The sequence below is a fragment of the Dendrobates tinctorius genome, unplaced genomic scaffold, assembly GCF_039654945.1.
Source record: "Dendrobates tinctorius isolate UK_male_01 unplaced genomic scaffold, ASM3965494v1 ptg000010l, whole genome shotgun sequence".
NCBI lineage: Eukaryota > Metazoa > Chordata > Amphibia > Anura > Dendrobatidae > Dendrobates > Dendrobates tinctorius.
In genome coordinates, this window is record NW_027361678.1 from 7,982,501 (window position 1) to 7,990,595 (window position 8,095).

The 8,095-nt window shown below is 39.4% G+C and overlaps 1 long non-coding RNA gene across 1 annotated transcript; it reads left to right on the top strand.

Moving 5' to 3' along the window:
* The first annotated feature begins 207 nt into the window (after positions 1 to 207).
* LOC141097885 (uncharacterized) lies at positions 208 to 4,269 on the top strand. The gene is made up of 3 exons (XR_012234078.1): positions 208 to 1,053; positions 1,124 to 1,284; positions 4,134 to 4,269. It is a non-coding gene; the product is annotated as an uncharacterized lncRNA (long non-coding RNA).
* The last annotated feature ends 3,826 nt before the right edge of the window (positions 4,270 to 8,095 follow it).

Sequence of the window (8,095 nt, forward strand, 5' to 3'; positions counted from 1 at the left end):
TAAGAGGAAGTTTAATGCAAAGTATAAAGATTGTATTGAGCACAAAGCACTGTTTGCACATATGGAGCCTATTGACTATAATGAAAGAAATTGTATGCACTGAATTGTAATTTCTTGTATTGTAAAATGATTGACAATTGAGAGATTGTTATATGGTCTATAAAAAGACACTTTTTTGTAACACCCACTGCTTGAGAAAGGCTCAGTTGAGCCGAAACGTTGCCTTGATATGTGGGCTGAATAAAACTCACCTACCACTTTGAAAAAAGTTACTATGGAGTGCTGCCTTTATTTGGAAAGAATATTGGATATTATGGCTGAAAACGGGACTTTCTGCCAGGGGCCGGGCACCCGAAGCTAAGTACTGCTGTTTCCCTTTTTTTCTATATACCAATGTCTGAAAATTTTTGCACAGTTGAAATATTTTTTATTTTTATTTTTTTGAATATAATCTCTCTCAAAGCCATTTTTTGTACCATGGAAAAAGAACCCATGGGAACAGGTGTCTTCAATTACACCGCTGAGGATGAGGAACGTATTATGGGTGCTATAGAAGGGGATGCAGCCTTCTTAAAAACGCCAACTATAGTTGAAATGAAACGCAAGTATGAAAGTGATGTTAAGAAGTTAATTAATTTTCAGCTTCATTTGACTACTTTGGGTCAATATTTTAAAGATAAAAAAATTCCAAGAGGCTTGAGGTCTAACATACGCCCGATTTTGTTTGCTGGAAATTCTATTTTTTGCGCAAGATTCACTATGTTGTCTAACAAATATGCTTTGGACATTATATTATTAAATATTGAATTTTTGCAAATGGAAATTAAGAAACTACAACTAGTGATTGGTGATAATGAAAAGAATATACAGAGTATTTTGAAAAATGAGGACTGGATCCTGTTTAAAGAAAAGGTGGATAAGGATGTGACAAAATTTAGAATGGATTTGGAAGAAGTAAAAAGAAAAAAATGGTGCAGAGATATGGAGGACTATGAGAGTGGACATGTTTACACTTGGCAGAAGGATAATATAAAACCAGCATGGAAAAAAGAGGTCAATTTCAAGAAGGTCAATATAATTTGGCTGGTTCTGAATACCTTACTAATAATTTTATTCCCTATAGATCTGGACAATGGTACAGGGGACCCCCCCCGACGTTAAAGGAGAGGGGGCAAGCGTCACCACCGGAGCCAGAAGAAAATTCGAAAAGAACAGATTGCAGCCACAGAGACAAGCCACCCTGAAGAAAAAGGACTAGATCTTGTAGTCAACATATCCAGCAAGGTATTGACTGAGCCTCAAATCTCAATTTTAAGTAAGGGTTTGTCATTTAGCCCGTGTTCACACACTGATTGGTTTGGACTGCAATTAGATCTGGAGCGTTTTTTTTAGGAATATTAAACTTAAAAGAGTGTTTTTTTGGTAAAAATGATGTGAAAAAAATGAAAAAAAGTGAATTTGATTTACACCAAGTGGATTTAAGAAATAAGGGTGATTTTCTTCCTCCTAGTAATTCGGCTGTTATAGAAGCCTTGGAAAAGGCGGTTAGAAGTGATATTGAAAATCTGTGGAGTTCTAGGTCTGGGGGTTTTAGTCATCCGAAGCACGGTGGCTCAGTGGTTAGTGGGTCCCGGGTTCGAATCCCACCAAGGACAACATCTGCAAGGAGTTTGTATGTTCTCCCCGTGTTTGCGTGGGTTTCCTCCGGGTACTCCGGTTTCCTCCCACACTCCAAAGACATACTGATAGGGAATTTAGATTGTGAGCCCCATCAGGGACAGTGATGATAATGTGTGCAAACTGTAAAGCGCTGCGGAATATGTTAGCGCTATATAAAAATATAGATTATTATTATTATTATCCGAATGTTACAGGGGATGAATATAAGGCATTACAGGAACTTGTCCATGACGACGACATAGTCATCAAGCCCGCTGACAAGGGGGTGTGGTCGTCGTCATGGACAAGGTCAATTATTTAAATGAAATAAGGAGACAACTTTTGGATAATGAGGAATATTTAATTATGGATAATGATCCAAAATTTAAAATAATGAAAGAAATAAGATAGTGTTTACAGGAAGCTTTGGATTTCCATATAATTGACCAAGATGTATTTGATTTTTTGCAAGTTAAAAACCTTTGTACTCCTGCATTGTATACGATTCCAAAAATTCATAAAATGCTAATAGATCCTCCGGGTCGACCGATAGTATCAGGGGTCGACTCCTTGTTCAGCAAAATGGGGATATTTTTGGATAAAATACTAAATCCAATTGCAAGGAGTTGTAAATCGTATATATTAGACACAACGGATTTTTTGAAGAAATTGGAAACAATTAAATTACAAGGTGAGATGATACTGGCGTTGTTTGACGTTGTGTCACTTTATACCTCAATAGACCGCAAACGGGGTCTTAGTTCAGTTAATGAGATGTTGAAGCAGGCCGGATATACTGAAGATGGGAAGAATTTTTTATTGAAAATATTAGAAATAATTTTGACCCGAAATTATTTTTTATTTGGTGATGTTTTTTATAATCAAAGACGTGGTACAGCAATGGGGGACAATATATCCCCTGCTTATGCAAATATTGTTATGGGGGTTCTAGAGGAGAGCTTCGTCTATGTGTCTCCCAACTTCCAAATAGACGATATTTTTCTCCTCTGGACTGGCACAGAGGATGCATTGGATGAGTTTCATCGGTGTTTGAACACAATAGATGAGACAATCAAATTTACTTTGGTTTCCTCAAAAACACAGCTACAATTTTTGGATGTCTTAATCAAACAAGTGGGAGGTGAATTGATTACTACTTTGTTTATCAAAGAAACAGACAAAAATAATTTATTGGTATATGATAGTCAACACCCACGGAGCATGGTAAGATCTATACCACTCAGTCAATTATTGAGAGTGAGGAGGATTGTCAAAATGGATAATGAGGTTGATGCAGTTATGGATAATATGATAAAAAAATTTGTGAACAGGAGTTATCCTCAATGGATGTTGGAAAAAGTGAAGAGGAAAACTTTGCAAAAGGATAGGAAAGAGCTAATCGGTGGCAAATCAGATATTAATAAGAAAAGAGGTTTTTTTTAAAAAAAGAATCCCAATTATAACTACATATAATGAGGAAAGTAAAGATATATCCACTAGAGTTGAGCGACTTTGGTCGGATCGGGTTTCGTGAAACCCGAATGAAACAAAATAAGTTTCAGATGAAACTCGTCCGACTAGAGCAAAAAAAGTCGGAGTTTCGTCCGACTTTTATTTCCCATTGACTTGCATTGAGGTCGGGTTTCGGACGAAACTCTGACTTTGTTTTGCTCTAGTCGGACGAGTTTCATCTGAAACTTATTTTGTTTCATTCGGGTTTCACGAAACCCGATCCGACCAAAGTCGCTCAACTCTAATATCCACTATTATAAAAAAACATTGGGGTATGCTGGGTAAGTGTTTACCACATGTTGAGGAACTAACGGCACCACCATTGTTTGCATATAAAAGGAATAAGAATATTGGAGATTTTTTAGTTAGATCTGATATTGGATCTTTGAAAAGGAATTTACAAGTTACACTAACGGGTAAGAAGAGAACAGGTTGTTATCCATGTTTGTCATGTGTGAATTGTTCACTTATGTTAAAGGGTTCAACTTTCCAACACCATGAGACCTCTAAAATATATAAGATAAATTTATTTCTAACATGCAATTCTGATCATGTGATATATCTCTTGGAATGCCCCTATAAGTTGTGGTATGTTGGGGAAACCACGTGGGATTTTAAGACCAGAATAAACCAACATCGGTATACTATTAGAAAGAAGAAACTTGATTTGCCGGTCCCGAAACACTTTGTTGAGTGTAATCATACCGAGAGGGACTTGAGATTTAGAATAATTGATGTGGTCCCTGTACAGAAAAGGGGTGGGGATAGAGAATTCATACTTAAGAAAAAGGAACTGAAGTGGATCTATGAGCTGAATATAATAAGACCGAAAGGGTTAAATGCTGAATTTAAAATACATGCTGTTATGTAAAATTGTTCCTCTATATGTGTTGTTTTGTTGACCTATGGATATATTGGGAATGATTATCCCAGGTTTTAATTCTTTTTTTATTCTTTTTTAGATTTATCACTATTCATAAGAGTGTTGAAATTACCCTGGTGAAGATATTAGGAACATGGAGGACGAATGGACTTTTCATAAATAATATCTTTTTCTGTATGGAAAGCAATTTTTGTAAAAAAAAATTTTTGACTAAAGTTTTTGTGAACGTTTTCTATATGGCAACTTTTAGAAAAAACCTCTGCACACAGTATAATATGAATCTATTATTTATTCATCCAAAGAGGGCATAATATAATATTGTGAGACCAGTGTTATGCAGACAAAACATCAACGTTTCAGCTATTAGGCCTTTTTCAAGATATTATCTGCATAGAAAATATGGTCCACACATGCTGCCATTTGGAATACTTATATACTTAGATCATGCGAAACACACGTGAAATGCCTTCACTGACAGTGTGGGAAAATGTTCAGAAACTTTCCCACGCTAATCAGTTCATGTCCGGTCAGGCGGGGAGGCGGCGCAGGCAGCTTTTCATTCATTCATCCGTGGTCTACAGCCAGGTTGGTCACATTAGCACCGCTCCAGGGTGTGAGCTATTTGGATAAACCAGAAGCAACCTGATAAGGGTGTTGTCCGGGGCTCCAGGGCAATTAACAATATAATATTAAATCCCTATATATCAAGGTAAAGAAATGGCAGCCTTATAGATTTCCCTATATATAAATAACAGCGTTTTTTTCCTATATAAATAACAGCGTTTTTCCTATATAAATAACAGCGTTTTTTCAAGAGTTGCAGCAATATTGTGACTGATGGTGTCATAAGATTAACCCCTTCCTGACATCCGACGTACTATCTCGTCCATGGGACCCGGGCCCCTATGCCCATGGACGGGATAGTACATCTACTGCGATCAGCGGCGCCCACGTGGTGAGCGCCGCTGATCGCGGCCGGGTGTCAGCTGATTATCACAGCTGACACCCGGCACAATGTGTCAGGGGCGGTCACGGACCGCCCCCGACACGATAACCCCTTGCACACCGCGATCAAACATGATCGCGGTGTACCGGGGGTTAAAGGGAAGCATCGGCAGGGAGGGGGCTCCCTCCGTGCTTCCCTGAGCCCCCCACGGCAGCGCAATGTGCAGCGCTGCTGCGGGGGGCTCCTTTTTTGCAGGCCCCCGAATCCAAGATGGCGACGGGGGCCTTCGGGAGCCTGCAGGAAGCTGGCTTCCTCAGTGCCTGCAAAGCGCAGGCATGAGGAAGCCTTCTGCACTGCCTGTGACAGATCGCTGATCTGTCACAGTGATCTGTGATGTGACAGATCAGCGATCTGTCACAGGACAGTGATGTCCCACCTGGGACTATGTAATAAAGTTAAAAACAAAACAAAAAAAAGTGTTAAAATAATTTAAAAAAAAAATCGCCAAATAAATTAGAAAAAAACAAAAATATTCCCCCAATAAATCCATTTTTTGGAAATAAAAAAAACAAAAAAAACAATAAAAGTACACATATTAGGTATCGCCGCGTCTGTAATGACCCACCCTATAAAACTGTCCAATTAGTTAACCCCTTTAGCGAACCCCTTAAAAAATAAAAAACGAAGCAAAAAATAATGATTTATTATCATACCACCAACCAAAAAGTGTAATAACGCGCGATCAAAAAGACGCATATAAATATCCATGGTACCGCTAAAAACGTCATATTGTCCCGCAAAAAACGAGCTACCATACAGCATCATCAGCGAAAAAATAAAAAAGTTATAGCTCGCAGAATAAAGCGATGCAAAAATAATTATTTTTTATATAAAATAGTTTTCATTGCATAAAACCGACAAAACATAAAAGAACTACCTAAATAAGGTATCACTATAACCGTACTGACCCGAAGAATAAAACCGCTTTATCAATTTTACCGCACGCGGAACGGTGTAAACGCACCCCCCCCAAAAGAAATTCATGAAACGCTGGTTTTGTTCATTCTGAGTCCCAAAAATCAGAATAAAAAGCGATCAAAAAATGTCACGTGCCTGAAAATGGTACCAATAAAAACGTTAACTCGTCCCACAAAAAATAAGACCTCACATGACTCGGTGAGTCAAAATACGGAAAAATTATAGCTCTCAATATGTGGTGATGCAAAAACTATTTTTACAATAAAAAGCGTCTTTTAGCATGCGACAGCTGCCAAACATAAAAACCGCCATAAATAGTAAATCAACCCCCCCCCGTTATCACCCCCTTAGTAAGGGAAAAATAATAAAATAAAAACAATGTATTTATTTCCATTTTCCCATTAGGGTTAGGGCTAGGGTTAGGTCCAGGGCTAGGGTTAGGGTTAGGGCTAGGGCTAGGGCTAGGGGTGTGTTGGGGTTCGGGTTGGAGTTAGAATTGGGAGTTTCCACTGTTTGGGCACATCAGGGGCTCTCCAAATGCAACATGGCGTCTGATCTCAATTCCAGCCAATTCTGAGTTGAAAAAGTCAAATGGTGCTCCTTCCCTTCCAAGCTCTGCCATGCGCCCAAACAGTGTTTTACCCCCACATGTAGGGTATCAGCCTACTCAGGACAAATTGCAAAACAATTTTTGGGGTCCAATTTCTCCTGTTACCCTTAGGAAAATAAAAAATTGGGGGCAAAAATATCATTTTTGTGGAAAAAAATGATTTTTTTATTTTCACGTCCGAGTGTTATAAACTTCTGTGAAGCACTTGGGGGTTCAAAGTGCTCACCACACATCTAGATAAGTTCCGTGGGGGGTCTAGTGTCCAAAATGGGGTTACTTGTGGGGAGTTTCAATAGTTTAGGTACATCAGGGGCTCTCCAAACGCACATGACACCCGCAGACCATTCCATCAAAGTCTGCATTCCAAAACGTCACTGCTTCCCTTCCGAGCCCCGACGTGTGTCCATACAGTAGTTTTCTCCCACATATGGGGTGTCAGCGTACTCAGGCCAAATTGGACAACAACTTTTGGGGTCCAATTTCTCCTGGTACCCTTGGGAAAATAAAAAAATGGTGACTAAAAGATCATGTTTGTGGAAAAAATACGAATTTTTTATTTTCACGCCCGGGCGTTATAAACTTCTGTGAAGCACTGGGGGGTTCAATGTGCTCACCACACATCTAGATAAGTTCCTTGGGGGTCTAGTTTACAAAATGGTGTCATTTGTGGGGGGTTTCCACTGTTTAGGTACATTAGGGGCTCTCCAAAGGCAACATGACACCCGCAGACCATTCCATCAAAGTCTGCATTCCAAAACGTCACTACTTCCCTTCCGAGCCCAGACGTGTGCCCATACAGTAGTTTTCTCCCACATATGGGGTATCAGCATACTCAGGACAAATTGGACAACAACTTTTGGGGTCCAATTTCTCCTGGTACCCTTGGGAAAATAAAAAAAAATCGTGACTAAAAGATCATGTTTGTGGAAAAAATACGAATTTTTTATTTTCACGCCCGGGCGTTATAAACTTCTGAGAAGCACTGGGGGGTTCAAAGTGCTCACCACACATCTAGATAAGTTCCTTGGGGGGTCTAGTTTACAAAATGGTGTCATTTGTGGGGGGTTTCCACTGTTTAGGTACATCAGGGGTTTTCCAATCGCGACATGGTGTCCGATCTCAATTCCAGCCAAAAACGTCAAATGGCGCTGCTTCCCTTCCGAGCTCTGCCATGCGCCCAAATAGTGGTTTACCCCCACATGTGGGGTATCAGCGTACTCAGGAAAAATTGCACAATAACTTTTAGGGTCCTGTTACCCTTGGAAAAATAAGAATTGAGGGTGAAAAGATCATTTTTGTGGAAAAAATATGATTTTTAATTGTACGGATGTATGTTATAAACTTCTGTGAAGCCCATGGGGGTTCAAAGTTCTCACCACACATCTAGATAAGTTCCTTAGGGGGTCTAGTTTCCAAAATGGTGTCATTTGTGGGGGGTTTCCACTGTTTTGGTACATCAGGGGTTTTCCAATCGCGACATGGTGTCCGATCTCAATTCCAGCCAAAA